Source organism: Canis lupus, chromosome 15, assembly GCF_048164855.1.
Source record: "Canis lupus baileyi chromosome 15, mCanLup2.hap1, whole genome shotgun sequence".
In the NCBI taxonomy this organism is placed as follows: domain Eukaryota; kingdom Metazoa; phylum Chordata; class Mammalia; order Carnivora; family Canidae; genus Canis; species Canis lupus.
This window is the reverse complement of record NC_132852.1, coordinates 21,920,041-21,947,768: the sequence shown is the minus strand read 5'-3', so window position 1 is coordinate 21,947,768 and position 27,728 is coordinate 21,920,041. Positions and strand designations below refer to the sequence as shown.

Below are 27,728 nucleotides of genomic sequence, written 5' to 3'. Positions count from 1 at the left end.
TCTTAATTTTTCATCTCTAGTGATTCATTCCCAGAATATGAAATTATTTCTCTTATCTTGAAAATACTATACTTTATTCCTCTTCCAGTTATTCAATTTTTCTTTTACAGCAAAATGTGTACAAAGCATTAGTCTTATTTGTTGTGCCTTATTTTTATCCCCTGATTTTCTATTCATTTCAATCACAATTTCACCTCCCACTGCAACTGCTCTTCTCACTAAATAACTCTTCTGAAACTATTTTCTGTGCTAAGCTATTGCTCATGTGGTTCTTGTCCCACCTCTCAGTACTTTATTGGTTCTTATTCCTTCCCCTGACCACTGTTTGGTGTATCCAAATGTTTTGGTCTTGAATCTCTTCTATTTCTTAGGTAAACCAGTGGCTGAGTAATTCTATGGTTCTTAAAACCATACACAATTATCTGAACCAGTGGCTAAGTACTTTATCTTATCTAAACCAGTGGCTGAGTACCTTATTTTTATGGTTCTTAAAACCATACACAATCTGTTACTGATTACTGTTTATATATTCCCTAAACTATAAACTCATGTATTCAACTCCCACTAGTCATCTTAAATTGGATATCTAACAGCCATTTTAAACATTACAAATCCCAGACTGTTATTATTACCTCCTGCAAAAATCATAATGAACAAATAAAAAACTCTTCTCATTATCATACCCAACTCAATAAAGGGTAACTGAGTTTTTCTAAATGCTAAAGGCAAAAATACCTTGGAGACTTCCTTGACCACTTTTCTTATGTTCCAGTTAGAAACCTCTAGCAATCTTTACCGGCTTTGCTTTCTACATATAGCCAGAATCCAACTATTTCTCCCTCTACTACATTTTGTATTAGGACACCATCATCTTATACAGAAATTCTTGCTACAACCTACTGATTGATCTCTCCTTTTGGTTCTATATACAAGTTGCTAAAATAATCTTAACAAGTGTCAGAATGTTACTGTTTTGTTTAAAATTCTACAGGTATTTTTTTAAATATCAATATAAAAGTCTATTTTATTTTTGTAGCTATGACCTATAAGGCAACTATTCTACCTCTAAATCTTGTCATTAATCTTGGAATTCTCGTCATATTACTCCTCTTCCCATCTTGAGCTCCCTACTCCAACCACACTTAACATGTTCACTTTTCCTGGAACATACTAAACATGTTCCTACACCCTGGTCTGTACTTACTTCCTCTTTGCTTAGCATGTTATTTCTTCAGTGGTGCTTTTTCATCTTATCTTTTAAAAAGGATTTTATTTATTTATTCATGAGAGACACAGAGAGAGAGGCAGAGACATAGGCAGAGGGAGAAGCAGGCTCTCTGTGAGGAGTCTGATGTAGGATTCGATCCCAGACCCCAAGATCATGCCCTGAACCAAAGGCAGATGCTCAAACACTGAGCCACTCAGGTGTCCCACTTTTTCATTTCATTTAGATCCTCACTCAAATTGAGTGAGGCGTTTCTTGGATATCATTTGTGGTAGGCAGAATAATGGCCCTGACACATGTCCAAATCCTAATGCCAATAATTTTTGAATATGTTAGATTACATAGCAAAGGGGAATTAAGGTTGCTAATCAGTTGACTTTAAAATAAGGAGATTCTCCTGGGTTGTTCCAGTGAGGCCATTATAATCACAAAGGTATTTAAAAGTATAAGAGCAAGGCAAAGAGAATCAGAGTCACAGAGATGTGACTATAGGATAAAGACATAGAGAAATGCAACATAGCTAATTTTGAAGACAGAGGAAGAGAGCCATGAGCGAAATAATAAGAAAAGCCTATAGAAACCAAATAAGACAAGAAATGAATTTTCCCCTAGAGCATCCAGATAGGAATGCAGCCCAGCCAATATTTTGATTTTAGCCCAGTGAGATCCATTTCACACAGAGTCTATATAGCCCTGAATGATCTTGCAGAACTGCAAAGTAATAAATCTAGATTGTAGGCTATGAAGCTACTAAATTTGCAGCAATTTGTTATAACAACAATTAAAAATTAATATACCATGTTAAGTTTAACCTCATTCCCAACATTCTTTATCCATTTCTTCCACTTTATTTTCTCCATTACATTAGTTCCTTGCTAATATACATTATATTTTGCCCATTTATATTATTTTTTCTGTGTCCTTACTGAAGGTAAGTTCCATAAGGACATGAGAACAGATATTTTTGGACCTTTATGTTTCTTGCTTTATCTATCCTCAGCTCCTTAAAGAGTGTCTGCAACATGAGACCTACGAAAGTGCAAAAAAAAGAAATGTGTTGAATGAATATATGTGTAGAATTTATGTATTGATGCATTTTTTGTACATATATATGCATGTGTACAGATATGTACACACATAAATCTATGTATGATTGATATATATATACTGATTAGTTATACTGAATTTAGATTCTCTCCATTGCTTTATTCTATGCTTTTAAATGGCCATTCCTTTCTATTTACTTATGTATTTATTGAATAATTACTACTTCTACCCTCAAGTAAATAACCTGGCAGCTAAGTCATCACTTTCCCACTTCCAATTCACTCAATTCCTGCCACCTGTAATTCCATACAACATTTGAAGTAAAAATTGCCTACTTTATAGCAATTTTCTTTCTAAAACACCTTTAACTTGGACAGTATTTTTAGAAACCAAGGCATTTAGTTAGTTACTGTTGATACGCACTTGTGAAACATTGCTCAGTAGTGAGCACTCTGATCATAACAGGCTACACTGATAAATCTTTTATGATAAATTTAATCTTAATTTTAATTTGATAAATAATAAAAACATTCATTTTCTAATTGGTAGATAATAAACATGAATTTATGAGTTAATAAATGATTAATACTATAACGACTAAATGTTGCAGATATCAATATTATGTTTTCACTGACCAACTATCTTCCTTCTGCCTAGATTTGTTTTTTGCTTTTGATCATTTTTCATACCTCAATTTATGGTGCAATACTGTATTTCATCTCCAATATTATACTTCTTTAAACCACTAACTTCTAAGAAAAATAAAACTGAATTTACCCTTGAAATCATTTTTCATATTTATAATATGATATCTGCGTTTTTCATATTACATTAGATAGTAGGCAAGAGCTCTGAGTGGCTGATTGCCCTAGTCCTGCGATTCCAAGCAATAACTGAAGACAAATTCAGTGAGCAAATTGAGTTAAACTTTATCTGCTGAAATTTGTAGCCCTTTTAAGGGCTTATTAGAGAAAAAAAAAAAAAACCCAACAGATTAAATAAAAAGCCATTTATGTTTTTTTCCATTAAAAAATCCTTATATATTCCGATGGTGATTACATGGAGATCATTTTCCAAAATGTCAAATAATTCCTTATCAGAATGACACAAGATGTATTCTGACTTATGTGACTATGAATCTCAAAATAAGTCACTGAAGTAAATTAAAAGTGAGGATTTCCCACTTCTGCTTTGTAGGATGTCATGATATATTGAACATACACTTGCAACAATTAGTATTACCTCCGTAATTCAGTCATTTTAAAATCACTGATCTGACATCATGCATGAAACTGTCCACCTAATGCTTAAGGAAAACCTGTATAGTCAGATTCTAACACCAAAAGTTGTATTTAAAACAAAAGGAGAGAAAACTTCAAGTAAAATAGCGTACTCCAGACATGACCCAAACTGGCAGATAAATACAGCTCAAAGCATTTTTATTGCCAGTACAATGTTTAGTTTCATTCCAAAGGCTGTCAGTAATTTTGTTAAAAACAATTAATGAAGAACCCCCCCAAAAAAAATTTTAGCAACATTTATGAGTTCAAGAAAGTAACTGTATGTTCTCAAAGAAACCTGAGGAGCAATGCTTACTATTCAATATATGGGCTTCCCCATCCACTGCATACTCACTGTCTCAGACTTATGGTACATATAAGGAACTTTCCAAGGAGTGATCACCTTGTGGAGTAAAGACAATGAACTTTGCCATGACCCCTTGGGGTAGATCATTTAAATGTATGCTTAGTTAGGACTTTACTGTAACTTGGGTATGTGGGTGCCCTATTTTGTCTTAGGTCAAATAAAAAACTAATCACATTCCCATTCCCATTCAAATAGTTCCAGAAAGTATAATCATCTCTTCTAAAACAAACCAAAAATAGTTATAATAAATATTGAGGTCTCTATGGCATTTTGAAAAAGATATTTAAAGATTTGCCATATTTCTTTGAAGTTGCTTAAGTCAGGATTGAACTGCTCTTTAAATTATGTGTCTCTTGTTTATTATCACTAAAATAAAATGGATTTCTTTTGCGAGAGTTAAAACTGGGACTGAGATTTCTTTCTTTGCTTTGCTCTCAAAACCAATTTGCTTTTGCTACTTAGTGTTCCCTTCACTCTCAAGAGCAGAGCAAGTGAGTTTTATGGATTCATGGACTGCTTTATATATGGCAGCAACCTGCCTAAATGTAGTAAAGATGCAACTAGAATTCTCACACTTAAAGATAACTTTAGTTTACGGAATCCAACTATCTATAACTCTTACAACTTTTACATCAGGACCAATTTTCCATACCCAGGTACTCACTTCTGCTTCAGGAAGCACATTCTTATATCAATATGAAAAATCGTTGCTAACAAAATTACTTCTTTACAAAGATATGTCTGTGTGTTTTTTGCTCCTTATCTAACACTGTGAATTTTCCCTCTAAAGACATGTTTTCTTTGTTATTTAAGATTCATCTAGAGCTCAGTTAATTATGGCTAAGGGTATTTTTAGAAATTTATAGGGTTTATGATTTTTGATGATGCAGACAGACACTGTGTATTCACTTTCTAAATTCATTATCTCAGTGAATCTTACTAAGTATTTTAACTCAGGTCAAACTTAAAAAAATCCTGGTATTTATATTAGAAACACATAAGAGTAAAGATTCTGAGGATTTTAAAGTAGAACACATGTTTGTTTGGTTCATCATGTAGGTGAATGTATTCTGTCTGGTTTTGAGGCAAATTTAAAAATAATCCTCTACTGAATATGAATGGCAACTAAACTCATATTGAACTCACGCATACAGTTATAGCAGTCAAGAAAAAATTCCCAACAACAGTACATTAAAATTCGTATAATTGACAGGATTAATTATAGGCCTATGATATGCAAAACATGATACATTTTGAATGGAAATGTACATGGAAGTTTTATTTCGTCTCAATCCTACTTTTTCTTAAAATATACTCTCTTTCTGGTAGCTACCTTAACTTTTCCACAACCAAAGGTCAATAGCAAGAATGAAAACTGGGAAATTGATTACATTAGTCTCTACAGAACTCTTTCTTCATGTAGGGTCTAGCACAGTGAGATAAATAAACATTTGTTGTTTTGCCAAATAGCTATTCAGAAGAAGAATATCTACTGCTATTGATCGTGCCTGGCAGCCACAAAACCACTGATATTTCCTATAGGCTTATCATTTCCAGTCTCAACAATTTACCTTACATAGCTAACTGACTCTATGTCCTATTACTCACAAATTTTCAAAAGATTGAGCTTCTTCCTGTGTTACAAATGGAGTCTAATTTAGTCTTTCCTAAATTCTCACAAAAATATCTACAATCTTATGCTCACATGGACACAGACACAAAAACACATATATGCTCATACATATTCACAGAATACTTCACAAATTAAGATTGCTAACCTTCCTAATCTTCCATTGGCCAGTGTCCAGAATAAATCTCTCATATTGTGGAAAATAGAAATAATATTAGATACACATATTTCTCTAAGAAAGCAGTTACAAATTAATTGTTGGTACCAAGAGAAATTAAGAATAACGAATATTGTCAAAACTACTCTTTATATCCATATTTACAGGATTGATTCAATGCCAACTGTAATTGTTAATGGGATTTATTTTTAATGAAAAAAATCAGGCCACAGTTTATTCACAACAGTGATTCTCAAGCAAGGACTATTTTACCATCACAATCCCCACCTCCCCCAGGGAATATTTCATAATGTCTAGAGACATATTTTCATGCCACAATCATGAAAGTTGCTACTGGTGTCGAGTTGGTAGAGACCAAAGATGATGCTAACATCCTACAAGGCACAGAACAGTGCCAAAAACATGGAATTGTCCAGTTCCAAATGTCAATAGCACCAAGGTTGGGAAGTCCTGATTTAAAGTATAATGATGAGAAAAATGAAGACAAATTTTTAATAGAGAATAACAAAAGGAAGCATGTCTTACAGATAAAAAAAATGTTCTAATAATTAAGAAGATAGTACTAGTATATAAGAATTGATGGAAGAATTATTGGAGTAGTATTGACAAAAACTAAAAAATGTTGCTAGCCAGGGTAATTTGATAAACTGTAGTCTGACATTAAATGCCAGGAACATTTTAAAATACAATGTATCCTAGGGAAATTATCAAAAATGTGAATAGAGATTTATATAAACACTGTTAACAGCATTATTAAAAACCTAAAAAGGGTGCTGTACTTCCTTATTTTCAGTAGTCTCCAACCCTTTTTCTTGTTCTTATGCCACATGCTAAATCTAATGATGAACCAGGTATCGTGTCTGTCTGGGTTCTTTCCCAAAGATTCTTGCCTATGCTTTATGACCTACCCCAATCTACTCATACCTGACCATTTAATTAAGTGAATGCTAACCCTTTATCCTCTATGACTTTCTAGAGCACTACTTTAAACCCAATAAAATGATTATGAGAATTCTGCCTTTGAATGTTTAAATACCCTCTGTTGCCTTTCGGTGTCAGAAACGTCCCCTGTAATCACTTGTGTCAAATAGGATTTCAAAAAGCTAGTCAGAGACCTCAGGGTCTGCATGTATAAATTTTTGCATTAATGTTTCCTTTTCTGCAACTTGTTTTCTGCCAGTGACAGCTGAGTATGCACTTAAGATAGGGGTTTTCTCTTAGACAATGCAACCCAATGGCAATGACATGAAGACAACTAACCATCCTTTTAAAATTACAATGAAAATAAAAAATAAAAATAAATAAAATTACAATGAAAATGAAATTCTGGATCTGTAGTAATTATCTCCAGATACTGCAGTTTGGTAACCTTTCCAATCAAATAGCATGCAGTGTCCTTGTGAGCTGTAGCACCTATGGAAGACATGCTTCATGTACATGTTACAAATGTTATATAATTCTATTTTTCCTCCTTTCCAATTATTGAAGAAAAAGACTTGTGGGTAAGACTATAACCCCTACTGCTTATTAAAAAATGGCTCTTACCAACTAAAGAGGAAAGAGTACAGAAAATATGGAATAGAAAATAAGGAATAGAAGTGTTTCATTTACTTCTACATAATGTTACATAATACATAGTGTTATAATCCTGCTAAAAACTTGGTGTGTACGTGAATCAAACTGGAAAGCACACTGGAGGTTCTGCTACAGAGAATTTAGGGGCAAGTACTGGTGAATCTCCATTTTTCACAAGCTGCTCAAGATATTTCAAGGCTCTCTAAAGTATAGGAACAAGTGGCATAGTCCCTGGAGTGTTCAGATAATTAGTAAATCCTGAGAGGATTTAGTGGCGCTGTGAATATCTGCCAAGGATGAAGGTTGATTGCTGAGTTAGGACTATATTTTAATTGGAACTTGAGAAAGAACAGAGTTTGAGACAGTGGAAGGAATGATAAAACAAGGCAGTCTGACCCCAGAGTATCTACAAAGTCAGTAGAATCTGCAGATAAAAATAATCATGCCTACATTTTCTTCATCAGGGATCCTGATTTTAATTTCACAAAAGTCATTTCAGTTGTGCTTGACTGCGATCTACTAAACAAATGAAGTTATTAGGTAATAATCTATTTTTTCTACTCTTAAAATTAATCAGATATTATACCAGATTTGTCAGGGTGAGGAGATCAGTGGAAGATAAAAAGTAAAGCTATGCTAAATGAATATGATTCCAACCAGAAGCAAATATAGTAAAAATGTATCTATCTGGTGCTATTAAGACCTGTAATTCCAAACAGAAGCAAATATAGTAGAAGTGTATTTATCTGATGCTATTAAGATCTGTAATTGATGGGTTAATGAGAAAATTTTGCTAAATATAAAGTTATGAAAGGTACCACATATATAATAGGTATATTATATACATGTGTAAATACGCATATCAATATATGTTTACATGTGCATATATACTATAAATATTTCATTTGAATCATAAATATGTAGATTTGAACTTACATAGCATTTTACCCGAAGAGTCAAGGCCTTACCTTTCTAGTGTTACATTGTCTTTTTTGCAATCACCATAGAAATTATAACCTATGGTCTCTAGTTCTGGTTGAGAAGAAATTAAAGACACTCACAGGGCTACTTGGAGCACAAAATCTAAATTTTTACCTTTCCTCAAGAGTTTCATAGTTATTTGGCCTAAATCTGACGTCTGAAATATTTTTTCAGTGATTAGCATTTCTTTTCATAGTCATATTTTAAGGTATTTTATTAAACTGCAAAATTATACTAAAAACTGGACTTAGAAGGCACTTATTGAAAGCAAACATAACTGGCTCTTGGGAAGAAAAGACTCATTTTGTGAGAGCAGAAGTATATAGGTATACCAGGTATATAGGTTCACCTTAAGTTTTTAGGGTGAACCTATATTTTAGGGTGAATTAGACAGTAGCATGTATTGCAGAGTACATTCACAGTGAGTTATTCTGTAAAGGTAGGTTAAGAGAGCTTCTCCTGTGGAAATAATAGCTAAAATCTGCTGAGGTCTTACTGCCTCTTTATGGAGCTCTCTACATATATTCTCCTTTAATCTTCAAGCAACCTCAGGAGCAGATACAATCATAATCCCCATTGTACAGTTGAATAAATAGGGGTAGAGAGAGGTTAAGGAACTTACCAAAGGTAAACGCATAGCTGAAATGAAAATGAGCTAGTCTTGGTCTAGAGGCTACAAGATTAATCTGAGGCAGACTTCACAGCAAGTTAGCCTATGAGGCTTTAGTGTTGCTATGCAAACATTCTTTATCTCACACACACACACACACACACACACATGCATCATGAGTGTTTTTGTTCTCAAAAATAAACTAATTTTTTATTTCAGGCTTCTTAAAGTAATATTTTTTTCATCATTAAAAAAACCAAGCCAATACAAACTTGGAGACAATAATTATCACCTGAAATTTGCAAAGACCTATGGTATCCATGTGATCATGCTTTATAGATCTGTTTTGCCACCTGGAACAAAGCCATTCAGGTGGTCATTACAGGGCAAGTTTATTTGATTGGTCTATTTTCAGGCAGATACCTAAACCAAATAAAACAACTACAGTGGAAGATAGAGGCTACTGTTTTGGCTCAATTTCCATAACGTGCCAAATACTAGTCTAATCACTATTGACAAAGTTTTATAAAATATAGAAAATCACATTCAAATCACTAACGCAGGTAGGAGGTGAATTTCCCAGAAGTGGATGGGATGCCAATTTTACACTATACTATATATCATAATTATTTGTGTGTATATGTTTATATACATATGAATGTATATGTAGGTATGTATACTCATAATAAAGAGAATAATTTGTAGAAATAATTAGAAATGTTTCTTGGCAAAGCCAGTACTTGAGTTGGAACTAGAGAGGTTAGAAGTTTTACAGACACAAGGTTTATGGAAAAAAGTATACCAGATAGAGCATACATGTTTGCTAAGTCATGGAATACGTTTGTTAAATGACTAGTAGTAGGATTTGAAGGAGGAAGAGGGAGTTGTATATCTGATATAAAATAAAAGGAAATAAAACTGAATGGGAAATTAAAACAAGATCACTAAAAAATAAATAAATAAATAAATAAATAAATAAATAAATAAATAAATAAATAAATAAAATAAAACAAGATCACTTTGAAGGCTCTAGCTTAAGTCAGTATGTTCTACATTCGTTAAAAGCTTTACTTAAGAATTTGCACTTTGGAACAATTTAAAACTTGTGACCAAGATTGACACAATGGAACGTACAAAATAGTTTCTTGTTACTCAGAAATGTTATGATGCCAATAGCTGAATCTGTCAGCAAAAGAAATAAAGGAATCTTTAAGTTGCTTTTGGATTGATTTATTGCCATGTTTAAAGTAGTTTTACCAGACAGAATTGTTTTTTCCTCATCAATGTAACTGAATCAGTGGGCTGGAAAATAAAAATTTCTAAGTTCCATTTTTACTATGTGCCAGCTCAGAATCAGAACAAGAAATTTTGTCTAACTCCTTTTATACACGTAAAAATTAAATTTCAAAAAAAAATTAACTTCTTTTGATTAATGATTGTTCTACAAATTGACCAAATCTACTGGTTAAACATAGAACTTCAACTCATGGAAAACTTCATAAAAGATTACATGTCAGTTTATAACTGAATTTTAACATTGTATCATTTATTTTCCTCTAAGAATTACAGAAACATGGTAGATGAAGTGCTATTTCAGTATGTTTCAGTTTACGCAGAAATACACCCCCCATGGTCTCATCGAAGCCTAACACGACACCTCTGGGTTCAGCAGGCATCTATTCTAAATGTCGTTAATAAATTATTTTCCAAACTCCAAAACTCCAACTCTCCTATCAACCAGCTAATTCAGTTGATGACTTTATTTTTACTCTATATTAAAATAAGAACTTTTACCAGATGCTAATTCCCTTCACTTCCTATTAATGTACCTGCTGCATCCTACATATACTCTGTCTCACTGTTTTTTGGGTTCCATTTCCCCCTGACTTTTCAGAAAAATCACTACTGTGGATGACTCTTTCTTGCCCTCTATTATCAGTCTATTTGTCTTTAGTGGCTGTTTCTCATTTCTATTCATATCTTTTCTTCCTTCATAAAAAATTTAAAAAAATTGTTTTCTCCAACCCACTGCCCCTCCAAGCTCAAACTTATCTAAAGCATGTTCTTTTTCATGCCTCCTTTTTTTTCACTCCACTCATTTCTAGGAGTCAAACTGCATAATCTTCAATTATGAAATGCAAAATGAATCTATATGAAAACCCTGGAAGTTCAAAATTTTCACCCCATTTTCTCTTCCCTTCATGTCACATCCCTTAACACAAATCATAACAGAATACAGACATATACACAGATGTATGTAATTAAAGAAATGATAGAATGAGAAACTGATTTTGTAGGGAAGGAAAAAGTGCTCTGGATTTCTAGTTCCTAAACATAGTATCTTAACCACCTGCTTTTTCCTGTTTAAGAAAAGCTACTGAAAATAATACCTTACTGTAAAAATATGTCATATAAAATATAATAATGCTATTACATAACTATATTCTTCTTTTTTCATAACTATATTCTTATTACAGAAAACATTGTAGATAAACTACCCATATAGCTATGATGTTATAAAGCAAACACTGTGTTATTGAAATGTTAGATATCATGCTGTTCTAGGTACAAACTAGATTGTACTGCATTTTAAACCTATAGCATTTATTAAGAATTATAGAACCGTGGTAGATGACATACTGCTTTAATACACCATTTAAAACTTTAATAGTATTTCATTTTAAATGATGGAATCATTATTTATGAGCATAATAATCAGAATAATGTCCAGGAATGGTTTTTAGATAAGTTGTAATGATGCTTTTTAAAAAATTTACTGAATATAGAATAACTTTGTTCTCAGCACTTTCAACAATTGACTAGTGATGTAATTTTTCAAGTTTGTTTACTCATAATAAATTCAAATACATATACAAGAAAATGCATTTATATAAAATCATGGGATAGAAGAAAATTAGAAACATGACAAACGTTTGAAATTGCAATTCTAAACTAATACAACACATCACAAAACCTCCACAATTTAAAAACACAGATCACAGTCTTATGATGAGGGGGAAAAGTGAGATGTTATTGGCAATTTTTTTCTGTATTATATAGTTTAATACTTGAAATTTTCTATATAGCTTGATCTCTGAGCTTATTTCTCTTTACTGATACATAACACCAAAAAAATGAAAGATACTTGCTATCAAGTTGGAACATTTAAGTAAGTTTACTGAATCTACCTGTTTAAAAAAAATTTTTTTATCAATTCTGAGGTGTAATTTATATACCAAAGAAATTAATTCAATTTATTTTAACAATTGGTCTTCTCATGAAACTAATGCCTCAATCAAGTTACAGAATATTTCATTCATATCCAAAAGCTTCCATCTGACTCCCTGCAGTCCCTCAGTGCCTTCACTACCCTGACCCACTCCAGAAAACCACTGTTCAGTTCTATGTCACTGTAAATTAATTTGTGTTTTTTTGGAATCCTGTATAAAGCAAATTATATAGTAAGTACTCTTTGTGTCTGTCTTAATTATTCTGAGACAGATTGTTGTTTTAGATTCACTATTTCATTCTATTTTATCAATGGGTCTTATTCCATTTTATGAATTTATAAACATTTTTACCCATTCTTCTCTTGATAAACATTAAATTACTACCAAATTTTTGCTATTATGAATAAAAGGTACCCCACATATACTTGTAGAAGCTTTATATAGACAGAAACTTTCATTTTTACAGGATAAATACCTATGAGCAGAATTGATACTTCAAAGGGTAGATGTTTAGTAAGTGTATGATTAATTGTACAAAAAAATGCCAAACTCTTTTTCCAAAGTGGTCATACCACGTTATACAATCACCAGCAATCTATGAAAGTTCTACTTGCAATATTTCTCCACCAACATTTAGTGTTGTCAATATTTCTAGTTTTAGTCCTTCCAGTGGTGTGAGGTAATATGTAACTATAATTTAATTTATATTTCTCTCATAATTAACAATGTAGAGCTATTTTTCATGTAATTCTTTGACCATCTGTATATTTTCCTCTGTGAAGTCTAATCCAAAGTCTATTGTGATTGCTCATTCTATACTGGATTATGTGTTAGCTTGAATCCTCTAAAAAGCACATGTCAAGATGGAATTACACGGGCAAGAGAGATATTCGGAAAACACCTATGAAACATGAAGGCAGGAAAGCTACACAAATGAGGTCACACTAGAGGCCCTCACCAATGCAATAAAGAAAAAGAAATAAATATTATAAAGACTGGAAAGAATGTATACTTGTCTTTCTGGAAGAAGATATTTTGTTCTTAATACAACACCATAAGGAATTTGCTAAAAAGCTATTTGAACTTCTAAGTTAGCAGGATAATAGAGTACAAGATCAATATTCAAAATAAACTATTTTTACACAGATAATAAGCAATTGGACATTCAAATTAAAACTATCATTTCCAATCACATGAAAAAATATGAAATACTTGATATGTAACAAAATCTGTTTAAGATCTATACACTCACAATTAGAAAACATCGCTGCCAAACTAAATAAAGCCTACATAAATAGAGATACATAACTTGCTTATAAACTGGAAGACAACAGTAAGACATCAATTTTCCCTAAATGAATCCATACATTCAACTCAATCCAAATTCAAATATCAGGGGAGGTTTTTTTGGTTTTGTTTTGTTTTTTAATAAACTGAAAGAACTGCACAAAAGTGCAAAAAACCCAGAATAGTCAAAATGGTTTTGCAAATTAAGAACAAATTAGAAATACTCTTATACACTAATTTCAAAATTTATTATAAACTATAAGAAAGCCGGTGCAGTATTGGCACATGGGTAGACAAAACAGATAAACAGAATAGAGAAGCTAAAAATTAATTTGAAATGGATCAGATATCTATATAGAAAAACTAAAACTATAAGCCTTCTATAAAGAAAACAGAAAAATTTAGCAGGACCTCCGACTTGTGAGCGAGTGCCTTGATTTCTCACTCCACAAAGAGCAATCTAAAACTGGGCGATATTTTGTTTCTTAATTTCCATATATGAGTGAATTCATATGGTATTTGAAATAAAACAAATGAACATGGGGGAAAAAAAGGAAAGCAGAACAAGAATCAGACTCTGAACTACAGAGAACAAACTGGTGGTTCCCAGAAGGCTGGTGGGGGAGGGGGGGATAAGTAAAAAAGGTGATGAGGATTAAGGAGGGCACATGTGATGAGCAGCGCGTGATGTATGGAAGTGCTGAATCATAAATTCTGCGCTGAAATTAATATAACACTGTATGTTCACTAACTGGAATTTAAATAAAAACTTTTTTAAAAATTGGGATATTGAAAAGGTCAAGAAGATTTTTGTCCAGAATTGTGCCCAGTGCTATACTATGGAGAAAGTATGCTTACCTAAGACTGGGCCAAATCTCTATGGTTTATTTGGTCAAAAGTTAGCTCAGGCCTCTGGATTTTCTTACACAGACACCACCAACAACAAAGGCATCACCTGGGGAGAGGAGACACTGATGGCACATTTGAAAAATCTCAAGAAGTGCATCCCTGGAACTAAAAAGTGATCTTCCCTGGCATTGAGAAGACAAGGCAAAGAACAGGTGTGAAGTTTATCTCAAAAAATGTACTAAGGAGTAATAGTTGGTTGGCCACTGCCTTATTTATTACAAAATAAAAATGGCTCATGACTTTTTTAATGTATACTGCATTTAAATTGATCTTGTACACCAGAATTCAGATCATGAATGGCTGATAGAATATTTCTCTTGGACAGTCTTAATTTAAATAAGATTGACTTGTGGTTAAGTGATCAGCTTTTTGAACTTTGATAGTAATTCTGGTTCAGCATATTCAGATTTTCACAGAGATGGTAAATACCATCTCTAAATCTGTAGGAGACTGGTTTTGTATTTAGATTTATACAACTGGCTATAATAATATATTTAAATACTGACGAAACCCCTTCACCTGCCTCATAGAACAGTAAGACTCAGCTGTGATTCAAACTGTGTTCATTTGTCTGTTAAAGGCAAGGGTTGAAGATAAGCTGGTGATGTCCACCTTATCTTCTGGTCTTAACTACGCCAATCTAATTAAAATTCCCTGCATCTAAAATATTGCCTTTTGCTGAATGAAAGGCATTTTAGTGTGATTTATGCATAATATTAAATAAAGAATATTTAACACTTCCCACATTTTTAGATGACTTATAACGTTAGATACTTTTAAAACTCAGTATGACAAGATATAGTAGCAAACTTGTTCATTCTTTAAGTCAGACTAAATTATAATCAAGGTTGTCTTCTAAACAACTATCCACAACTGTAGAATTCTATACAACTGTAGAATTAGTACATGTATGATTGGTAATGGTGCTTCTGTCAACTCGTTAGAAGGATTAATGTAGAAGAAATAGATAATCGGCACAAATTTGTAAAATATGTGATAAGATAATTAAAAACAAAATCATAGATAAAGAAAGCATGGAAAATTTTTTTGTTTTGCTTAGAGAAAGATTTCGTATATTGAAAGCATTACGTTAAAAAGATTAAAATGAATAAAGCATTAAAGAAAAAAAATATAAATTGAATTTCATCAAAATCTAAAACTTCTGCCTTTGAAAGACCATAAAGGAAAAGACAAGAGATATTCTGGTGAAAACATGTCTACCTACTTGATAATTTGAAAAGGACAGATCATTTCATGGAGCACATGGGAGTTTCTTATTGAGGTTTCAGAATTAGTCACAGAAGCAAATTTACAACTAAGTAGGTTTGTCTAGCAAGAAGCCAGTTTTATTTCTAGGTCAAATTTTCTTCATTTGTAAAGTGCCCCTGCATTGAGCTAGTTGTTTTTCACAATGTTTTAAAATCCCAATATTTAATTATGTTGTTTGTCACACTGAATTTATTAACCAATAATTTATTTGACCACTTCTATTAATGAATATATATAAGATACACACAAACATATATTAATGAAGGCCTCTGATATGTGACAATTTCCATATTTAAATGAGTAACTGTGGACAGAGTAAGGAAACTAATAGTCCATACAGCCCTATCACAGTAAATCTGCAATTTCCATTAGTGATTTTGAAATATTGAAAACAGATTTCTTATTATATATCTTAATTACTCCTTCAATATAGGTAAGAACAGCATTAACTGTGTATCTTACATAATCTAGCATTCGCAATATTAAAAATATTGCTATGATCATCCAAATAGGATAAACAATGAACAGATCAAATTTATTTAACATAAAATTCCAACTCCAGTATATTACCTGGGAAGATACCCTCTGAAGAGCAGGACTGCTTTGACTTCCTTTAGCTATTTGCTGTTACATACAGGCTGTTAGATACAGGCTAAGTTACATACAGGCTGTTAAGTACAGCACTATTTTTCTCTGCTGTCATAAATTTCATAAGAAAAAAAGGGTTTTGAGGAGATTTTGTATTATCTCTCTTTCATACACTCAATGAGCACAGACTTCCCATATTCTGTAATACTTTGTGTTTTAAGTGCCCTTATTTTTATAAATAAGAAACACTGCATGTTCATCATGATGAATACAGAAAATTAAAAACTTGAGAGGAAATAAAACAGAGGATTATTCTATGAGCTACATGATCATTTACTGGGATTTTGGAGTGTGTTATTTTCCTTAAAGAGATTTAAAAAGCAGAGCCAGACTATATTAAGGTAGCCTCTAAAATGCCTCTCAACAATCCCACTTCTAGTATCCCTCTCTCCTGAGTATAATCTTGAGTATAGGTTGAACCTAGTGATTCTAGTGAATAGAAAGCAGCAAAAAAGATGGGACATCATTTCTGAGATTAGGCTTTTGCTTCTGTCTTAGGTGATCTCTCTTACTTTCTTAATTGCTTGTTCAGAAGGAGGCCAGCTGCCATATTTTCAGCTAACCTATCCAGAAGATCTACATGGCACCAAATAAACTGAGGAAGGCCCCCAGCTAATGGACAGCAAAGACCTGATGTCCACCAGCAGTCATGTGATTGACTTTGCAAATGTATCTCCTGAGGCCCATCAAGAACCAGGTGAATCATCTTCTTTTTTCTTTAGATTTTATTTTTAAGTAATCTCTACACCCAAAGTGGAGCTTGAACTCACAACCCCAGGGATAAAGAGTCACATGCTCTACTGACTGAGCCAGCCAGGCACCATCCAGGTGAATCATCTTGAAGGCAATCCCCCACCAGTTGGGTCCTGAAATGATCATCAATTTGACTTCAGCCCTGTGAGAGAACCTGAGCTAGAAGCATACAACAAAGCCATATGCAGATTCCTTACCCACAGAAATTGTGAAAAACTAAATGTTTATTGTTTTAAGTTGCTAAGGTTGGAAGTGATTTGTTACACACAATAGGTTAACTAATACACCCTCATTCTCATGATTAGACAAATCACTCACATAAGGAACCTAAGTTCCTAGGTGATGGTGTCAAATACCAAAGTCTAATTTTGTATGAAAGAAGCTTCAGCAGTTTTATTCAGCTCTTTTTGAACCAAATAAAAAGAATGTGGCATTTAAAGCTGATTACTGAGGAACCGGAGTGGCTCAGTGGTTGAGCATCTGCCTTTGGCTCAGGTCATGAAATCAGGGTCCTGGGATTGAGTCCTGCCTTGGCCTCCCTGCAGGGAATCCGCTTCTCCCTCTGCCTATGTCTCTGCCTCTCTCTGTGTCTTTCATGAATAAATAAATAAAATATTTAAGAAAAAAAAGCTGATTACTTTTTCTTTTCCTCCTCCTCCTCCTCATCCTTCTTCTTTTTGTAAATCTTGGCTCATTTGCTTTACCCTCAAGTTTAGCTAATCTCAATAATTTTAGTGCAACCTTAATTGGTTTTTTATTCTATTGTTAATTTATTATAAATATGCAGAGAGAGGCTAATTTTATTTCGAGAATTAGTGTGCTTCTCATACCTGGATAAGTTAAATAAATACATGGAAAATAGTTAAGAATTTCTATTTTAGCACATTCTTTTCCTAGTCACTTGATCAAAACTGATAGGAAAAAATAGATAATAAGTAAATATTAATTACCATATTGGGTGACTGGATAGTCTACGAAAAGTGACTCAGAAATATTACAAGTAACAGAAGTTTAGGTCCTTTCAAAGGTATGTTCCTGTCTCCCAAGGGTGTGTGTTTGCTCTACAGTGTGTTGCTTTGTGAATCACCAAAATTGTAATGGTCTGACTGGCTATTATTACCATTCCTTTATTATTTTTAGCAGCAAGGCTTCAAATGACCAATATGCACACTTCTTCTCACTTGAGACTCTACATGGCACCAGACCTGACCCTAGGAAAGCAAGCTGTTCTGAATCTTGTTCCTTGCCTGCAATCTCTATATCCTACATCTTGTCTCCTCTGATCAGTTCTGGGCAACCAGTTTCATTGTTTATTACTTAATGCCTACATTCTCACTCTAAATCCTTCTCAATTTTCAAAATGTAGCACAAATGTTATATGCTTTATATAACCCCCCTTTTTAAAATCTCCCTACCCCAACATACACACAAAATAAATTTCTGTAGTTGAAGTCACTAAGTCTATGATATTTTTGTTATGGCAGCACAAACAGACTAAGATACTTCTATGTGTACTTGTGTGTATCATTTATTAGCATAAATTTTTGAGGATAGAGACAATTTTCTCCCTTTACTCTTGACATTGCATTTAGTTCTGTCTTCTTTTTCCATCCCAGTTTTCTTTTTAAACAACTATGTGATTCTTTGTAAGAACATTTACCCTCTCATTGAGCCTTCTTTTAGAGACATCAACTTGTATTTTCTCTGCACATAATTGGAAGCCATTTAGTATACATGTTCTGTGCCCTCCATGATCTTTCACTGTCCCAAATGCCCGGGCCCATAGATTAACCACAGATAACACTGTACCTTTTCTATCAGCTGAACAAATTGCCTAATCACAGTATCCAATCTTGTTGTTACTGGCCCAAGGCTGTCCTGAGAAACATTGCCTTTATCTGCTTAGTAACTCCTCAAGACCAGCCAATCACCCTCCTTGCTATGTAGTGATTGTGATTTCTGGCTTCCCACAGGCACTGAACCTGCACGTTTTCCAAAAATTATCTTGCACAAGAGTGTGTGCCTCCTCTCACTCATTCTGAGTTATCTTCCAGAACAACAATATGTTCTTTGCAAAGGAAGGGTTAAGTACTGTAAGTATATACATTTTTACTAAGAATAATTGATATGACACAAAAAGTATGCTTTAGTTATTTTTAAAATTGGCCCATTATAAATGCCAAGTGCCTTCCAATTCAGCAATTAGGTTATAAAAATTAAATCATGAAACTTATAATTTACATCAATTTCATTCTCAATAGGGAATATTGAAATTGACATTAAGGTAAATAGGAAAGAGTACATGGGGCAGAAACAAAACAATTTATTAACAAGCACCTTGCACCGCACACTCCTCTAATATTACTTGAAATATCATTTAACAAGATGTATGAAGTGAGGGATCTTATATTCTTGAATAAGATAGTTGAGAAAAAAGATTATGGAATCACATACAAAAATGCACACACAAGCATGCATATAGGTATGTGTGTGGTTAGACAGACAAAGTAGGAAATATGCACATTTATCCCTGTCCTCCAAAGTGGCTTGAAAATGAATTTATTAAGTTGCATTAAGTCTGCAGTAAAAGCAATATACTTGCTGGACTCCAGCTTTTTTCTTGAACGATGTCCCTGCAGGTCAAACTTCTCCAACTTCCAAGGGTAGGCAGAGCTTGCATGTAAATCCTGAGGATGAACAACAGGTGGAATGTGGGAGAGAAAAGACATACTCTGCTTGGATCTCCATCTCCAAAAGAAATCCCTGATCCCCTAATGAGTCAAATGCAGAATCAACTGGCTTTGCTTGGGACCATGAAGTCCATTATGATTCTAAGATAAAGTGAGCTTAATTTCTGCATGAGAGATAGGAACAGCCTGGGGATTCTCAGCAGTAAGACTATAAAACTCTCTGACAGTGACCATGCTGCAAAGAAAACAACACTTTGGTTTCCCTTTACTGGATTAAAGAAACTCTTGGGATTTCCCTCAATATCTGGATGGCTGATGCCACACCAGAGAAACAACATGCATCTCACTGCCCAGACCACTCTTGCAGTAGTATTGTTTTAATAGCATGCATTTTGAATGTTTCTTCTCTGTATGCTTAGTGTTTTAGTCAAACCTCTATAATCTGAATACATTTTTACCATAAATGTTTGTGTATATGTGTTTATCTCAGGTAAGGGACTGTAAACTCTCAGGCAGGGACTACCTCTCACTTATTCTATTGCTGACAGCTATTCTTTTCCATATATACAATAGGGATCCAATATTTCTGTTCAGTGAATACATAAATAAATGGCTATAGAATATAGGCACAAATACCTCTATAGAGAAATATTTATTTATAAATTTATATTCTTTACACATATTATTCTTTACACAGTTGATAATATTCTTTTATTTAGTAATGTTTCTTTATTTTCAGAAAGTTTTAAGTGGGTGATAGTTTAGATCCAATATAATCAGTGCAAATATATATAATTGGAGAAGAGAGATCATATAACTATTAAATATTCTCACAGAGGTTTTATAAATATGACAGGGATAATATTTGCACATTTGCTTAAATGCAAATGACAGCACATTCTATGCCTTTGAATTACTGACAAAATGTAAACTTAAAAAGATTCACAAATCATCTACTATCAAAGTTAGAGGTGATATAAACACAATCAATTCAAGATGATTGTTTTCAGGCCAAAAACAAAAAAAAACAAAAAAAATCTACAAAAAACCCACACAAACGGATAAATAGAATAAGGTGTAGGTACCAGCAGTCTCAAATTTACAGGCATATGTAAATATTTTTAAAGTTTCAGGAAGAGTGTTGTTAATTATCCAGGAATTACCAACTGAGTCACTTCTACTGTTTAAGATACACTGTGTATGAATTATTCAAATATATACTTTTTGGAATCCCTGGGTGGCGCAGTGGTTTGGCGCCTGCCTTTGGCCCAGGGCACGATCCTGGAGACCCGGGATCGAATCCCACATCGGGCTCCCGGTGCATGGAGCCTGCTTCTCCCTCTGCCTGTGTCTCTGCCTCTCTCTCTCTCTCTGTGACTATCATAAATAAATAAAAATTAAAAAAAAAATTTTTAAACAAATATATACTTTTATAATTTGTTATATATTTTTTACAGTATGGCATTTCCTTATTAGTATGAACAAACAAATAGTATTTTCTTCTTCTTTTCCTACTGCATTTCTTTGCTCAAGCCATAATTCTTATTCCAGTACTTGTTCCTAGAGTAACTATTAATGAATCTCATTCTAATGCCATAAAGCAAATATGAAACTTTTAATTTTACATATAAGTCTAACTAATTTATAAATATATATATATACCAGAATTATGCATTATGTAGTTCATTTATAAATTATTTCTAAATAATAAATGGGGAAATAATAATGGAAGGAAAACTAAAACTTATGAAACTCTCTAAAGGACAAAGCAAATTGCAGATTAAATGCATAGTTAATGTATTTTGAAAGTAATAACTATAGCTGGATAGAATATCAAGAAAGATTTTCCAGTTAGTTTTTACTGTGTCAATAAAAAGCAAATTTTTCATGCTTAATTACTTTTCTGACATTCTAATTCATAGATGATTTTAAATTATGGGAAGTAAATAGTATTAATTATAGAGTAATAGTGTATTTTCATGTTTTTTATGTACAGTGTTCTTCAAAATCCTAATTCCTATTTGCTGAGAGTATTCCAATATACTCCTATCCAGAGATATGACTATCCATCTATGACAATGCCATGAACCTGTGGAATCTTACTACTTAATTTATGTTTTCTTTCTGAAATAGTAAGAAAATAATCTAAGAAAATGAAAAAGGAACGTTTTCTTCTGCCAACCTGGATAGCCCATTTTCTCACATCCCCTGTTGGAAATCCTATCAATTTTTGTTCAAGATTCAATTTACATAACCCCTCTTTCTTGAAGTCTTCTCTATTTCTTCCTCCATTTTCCCTGATTTTAGCAGCTCCATCTAGTACATGCTTATATCATATTAATTGGGCTTCTTTGTAGCATATTGGTTTCTTCTTTGTAATATGGTTTATATCTCTTTGCCATTAAATTCCAAATTTCAAAACATCAGGGCCAACTTTTCTTGATCTCCTACATTTATCATGCTGTGTTACATATAACTCCATACAATGTGACACATACTCCATACACATACAGACCACATTGTATGAGAATCTGCTGGATTCTCATTACCATTGTTCTTCCATCTACATTAATGAGGATAATGCAAATTGCGCAAATGACTTAGAGTAATACAGAAGAAAATTAAAACAAGAGCTCCTACTTGAGTTTATATACTGTCTTTCTTGGAAAAGAAAGATAGGAGAAAGAGTTAATGATATCATTACAAGGTTCATTTAAAATGGAAACAGTACTATGATGCTAATTATATGTTATTTTAAGAGGCCAGCATGCTAAACTCTATCTACACTATGATTAAGACTATACTTATATGCATTTTCAAAAGGTTTATAACATAAAATTGAGGCAAATGAGTCATTATATCAGTTGTTGACTTTTTCTTGACTGTTCATAATCACAATTATGTAGTACATTTATACAGTTCATTAAATAATTGTCCAGAGGAGTCCCTAAGAAGCCTATCTCTATACAATATTATATCTGGATATAACAACTTTGAATCCAATTCACTCTAAAAAATTTAATGTAGAGACAATATTATTTTTCCCTGGCATTCTTGGGACCTCACATGTTATGGTGCCAGGACTTTTTTTTTTTTTTTCTTTTTTTCTTCTTGATCTCAAAACTCCTCTCAGGTAGTCAAATCCTTGTAAAACTCAGCCATCGTATGATGGATGGGAAACAACTGTGCCATATCCTCTATTGATGAGATCCTAAATTTGACTTTTCCTGTTTGGGCAGAGCTCCCAAATACAAATTATCTTACTTTTAGTATAAATATATGGTGTGTAACCAAGGGTTTGTATCATCATCTTCTTACACAATTGTGTTCCAAATATATTGATCTCAAAAATCCCAATCTGTTCTCTTGCAGTAAAATAATTAAACTAGTATAACAAGATAACAATGATATATACATCTCAAAAATCACATACCTCTTAGAAGTATACAGTTATCAACATTAGAAATGTTTGAAAAAAAAGTAATTTGGGATGCTAAACACAAATAAAATACTACACGTAAGATTTGTCCAAAAGGATCATCAAATATAGAATATGAGACTAACGCCATTTGCAAATATCAAAATTAACTAAAGAGAGAAGCTTGAAGCCTTAATTGATTGCCCAGATTTCCTTATTTAGGAAAGAACTGCAGCATAATAGATGAAAACAGACTTAACCAAAACTTTGGTTGCTTATATGGTAATAAATAAAGACTGCTGTATTTTAGCATATCATTATTCCCCAACATTTCGTATTTTGTTTTTCTAAAGTTGCCATCACAAATACCAAGATGCTTTCTGTGGCAGTGGTAGATAGACTGCTATTTTTTTCACTACCAGAGTAAAGGTCAAACAATTTAGTGAAACTGGTTCAGGACTCTGTCTGGTTCAAGTAACCTTAGTGATTGGTTAATCCGTAGGTAAAAGGGGGAGCAATAAAACATAAATTTCATGTGGATGTGGTGTCAATTAAGCTGTCATATGATCAAGTGGGTAATATTCTTTTCTTTAAAAAGGGCAAAGACATTTTCAAAACATCTACAAAAATGTGCTAGCTCAAAAAGTGATTTTCCTTACCTATAAAAAGGAAATTATAAAGCTTATCATATAGGGGTCCTGAGAAGAATAATGAACCATCAGAATCTATAAGATTACTTCATGGTTTTATTTTTATTTTTTTTTTTAAGATTTTATTTATTTATTCACGAGAGTCAGAGAGAGAGAGGAGGCAGAGACATAGGCAGAGGGAGTGCAGGCTCCATGCAGGGAACCTGATGTGGGACTCGATACTGGGACTCCAGGATCACACCCTGGGCCAAAGGCAAGCACTAAAACTGCTGAGCCACCCAGGGATCCCCTACTTCATGGTTTTATTGTGTTATTGTTATTATTGTTCAAAATAGATAATGTAGAAACCAATATAAACTTTTTGAAACACGATCTTAGTAACAACTACAAAACTGGCTTTAATATGCAAAGTGAAACAGACACTTCCATTCAGTACAGAACATTTTATTCAAGATAGAACATTTTGGGTACTCGAGGTCTCTGAACTCAATTTCTATTTCTGAGGATGGCTTCTCTTACTTTGCAAACTTTTATATACCTCCTGACAGCAGAAGTTTTAACCTCCTTATTTTCCCATCTAGAATCCCACTATTAATCTCTCTCTTTCTCTGCCATGCCAGGGTTCTAATTAAAGCAATAAGCATTCAGAAATTCTTTCAATCCACAAATATTTATTGAATGTCACTTTGTACCAGCCAGAGTGGCAAACAAAGCCAACTCAAGAAGTTTAGACTCAAATGTGGAGACAGACAAGTAATAACAATACAATATAATGAGTACAATCAAATAGCATTACAGGCCACAGGAGCCCCCACACTGCTGCCTTAAACTTTGGCAAGTTCCCTCGGTACCCACTTAGCTTTACTTGGCCTTCCAACATAAGCATAGTCTAGTAGTTATCAACCAAAGTGAGTTTTGAAATGTGTGGGACAACTTTTGGTTTTCAGAATAATTAGTATGTATCTAGTTTTTCATTTGGTCGGAAGTTCCAAGAATAAAATTGCATTGTAGTATGTAAAATTTAAAAAGATGTGGAACAGCTGGAACTTTTATCCTTGTAAGAGTAAATATTTACTAGCTAAACCACTTTGAAAAATTATTTTCCAATATCTACTAATTTAAACACATACATAGCCAATGAACTAGCAATTTCCTTCCTAAAATGAAGTACAAACTTAAGTCAACAAAAGATATATACAAGAGGGGATCCCTGGGTGGTGCAGCGGTTTAGCGCCTGCCTTTGGCCCAGGGCGCGATCCTGGAGACCCGGGATCGAGTCCCACGTCGGGCTCCTGGTGCATGGAGCCTGCTTCTCCCTCTGCCTGTGTCTCTGCCCCTCTCTCTCTCTCTCTCTGTGACTATCATAAAAAAATTAAAAAAAAAAAAAAGATACATACAAGAATTTCATAGCAGTGCTATTTATAATTAGTAAAAAAAGAAAACAGCCCACAAATACTTAAAGACAGAATAAATAAACTGCATAATTCACACTCTCAAGTACTCTATGGGGCAGCCCGGGTGGCTCCGTGATTTAGCATCGCCTTCAGCCTGGGTTGTGATCCTGGAGAGCCAGGATCAAGTCCCACGTCTGGCTCCCTGCATGGAGCCTGCTTCTCCCTCTGCCTGTGTCTCTGCCTCTCTCTCGTGCTCTGTCTCTCTCATGAATAAATAAAATCCTTAAAAAAAAAATACTCTATGAAGTTAAAAAAAAGTATGACTATCACTTAAAGCAACAATACAGATGAATTTCACAATCAAGACATAGAGTAAAAGCAAGACAAAGTTTCATTCCATTTGTAAAAAACTCAAAGCAGGTATAAACAATCAATAGTGATAGAAATCTGAATATGGTTATGTTTAGGATTAATAACTGGGAGACATGAAGAATGTTCTGATGTGCTGGTAATGTTCTAGGTCTTGATTTTGATGGTGATTAAATAGGTATGTTTGCATATTTAAAAAAATAATTTCTGTACAACCATAACTTGTGCAACTTACTTGCACATAAATACACTTAAGGTTTTTGTTTTTTAAGTTTACTTAGAATAAATTCTAAATCAGAAATACTGAAACATCAACTCAAATCCTGCAAAGAAAATAGCAAAGAGAAGGATATAGTTTTATAATGGAAGGATTTGGCAATACTACCTTAACCAAGCATTCAAATAGCATCAATTGGTATGTGACAAATGGAAATATACAATGTCAGCTATGAACTCCTCTTGCCAAAACAATTAAATAGGTACATAACCAAGGTTTAGAAAAAAATTTACAATTTATAGGGAATAGCAGGGATAATGGCATGTTGAAAGACGTCATGAGCAAACAACCCAGACACTTCTAGACTGTGAGCATTCTGTAAGATTAATGTCCTGGACTTCCTGAAAGATAAGTGTTTCGGAAAGAAAAAAATTGGAGAAACTCTTGTAGATGAAAAGATATTAGCTTTATATATATATAACAACAAATTGCAATGCAGAAATCTGGATGGGATTCTAAACAGGGAAAACTCTAAAATATTTTTAGTGTAACTGGAAAAACTTAAATTTGGAGAAGTCCAATTAGACCAGGAGGGAACAGCTTGTATTGGATAACTCATGCATTGAAGTATAAAGCCAGGGGAAATGTTGTAAAAACAGCAACAACAAAGGTTGAAATCACTGGAGAGCAACCAAACCAGGTAGAATTTGAGGGTATGATCCTTGAAAGAAGGGAAGCATGAAAAGAGATTGACATGTTCACCTCTACTTTTTCCCTAAGAGCATTTTCCAACTGGAGCTTAAGGGAAGCACCCCTTAAAGTGTCAGTCTTACTGGGCTGCAGAGAAAAGGGTCAAAAGACTAGGAAAGTGGCCTGCCAGATTTGAAGGACAGAAAACTCTTCAAATCGTTGACTGACTTACAAGCTGCACATACATTCTTGTGAATGAAATTCTTAAGAAGCCAAATGTTTAATAGCACCTGGAAGTTAGAGAGATGAACATTGTTTAGCAAAAGTGTAACTAAATCTGAGAAGAGAAGCAAATGAGACAAAAGCAACAGCTTAAAAAACAACAGATCAAAATTTCCTGAATCTGATCAAATATATCAATTTACAGATTCTAGAAGCTTATCACATCTCTAGAAATAGTTTTTAAACCAAAACATAAACAACTACATCTATGTGTATCATCAAACAGATGAAATAAAGACAAAAACAATCATAAAAGCAGTTAGAGATAATAGATATGTTTTCTTCAAAGAAGGAATACAAAAATTGATGACGGACTTTTCATCTGAAAAAGAAAGAAAATAATATTCTTAAGTGAAGAAAGAAAGATAATCTTCAATATCTAAATCATCTGCTCAGAAACTTTTAAAAACAAGATATGCCTATGTGGTGCTAGTGGATGTGCTATAGGAAAAGACTGATGGAAGTTCTTCAGATTGAAGGCAAAGGACCCCAGAAGCAAGTCCGCAGGTGCAGCAAGGAAGTGAACTAGTAAAGATTTTTAAAAATGAGTAAATATAAACAATTACTGACAGAATACAACAAAAATAATAATACCTCCAAAGGAATTATTTTATAACATACGCAAATGAAAATTAACTGTCAAAAACAGTAATACCACCATGGGTGAGAGGGGATAGGTTTGCTTTGTTACAGGATGTTTGCTTATTTCATTTAGTGGTAAAAGTACTAATTCAAGTAGCCTGTATTACAATGAGTACCCACATTGAAATCTATAGGGTAGTCACTAAAAACATTATTTAAATATGTATAACTTAAAAGATTACAGAAAAGTTAAGGTAAAATAATAAAACCACACTTGATTAATTCAAAAGACAGCAAGGAAGGATAAAAAAAAAAAGAGTATTATGCTAAAAGAAATAAGTCAATTAGAGAAAGAAAGATACCTTATGATTTCACTCATATGTGGAATTTAAGAAACAAAACAAACAAGCATAGGAGGAATAAAAGAGAGAGAAAGAGAAATGGAGA

The 27,728-nt window shown here is 33.2% G+C and overlaps 2 long non-coding RNA genes across 23 annotated transcripts in view; one reads left to right on the top strand and one right to left on the bottom strand.

Moving 5' to 3' along the window:
* Positions 1-27,728, top strand: part of LOC140604738 (uncharacterized) — a 158,640-nt gene that overhangs the window by 31,480 nt on the left and 99,432 nt on the right. For 12 of the 15 annotated variants that reach the window (XR_012007539.1, XR_012007533.1, XR_012007532.1 and 9 more), the window contains exons 3-5: positions 14,341-14,471; positions 16,769-16,933; positions 18,963-19,082. This is a non-coding gene — a long non-coding RNA (uncharacterized lncRNA). Of the gene's footprint in view, positions 1-14,340; positions 14,472-16,734; positions 16,934-18,962; positions 19,083-19,628; positions 20,978-21,675; positions 22,526-27,728 lie in introns of those variants that run through there. The other 3 variants (XR_012007538.1, XR_012007531.1, XR_012007542.1) reach the window with 3 other exon arrangements.
* The window catches only part of LOC140604740 (uncharacterized), a 357,291-nt gene that overhangs the window by 300,113 nt on the left and 29,450 nt on the right, over positions 1-27,728 (bottom strand). The window lies entirely within an intron of this gene.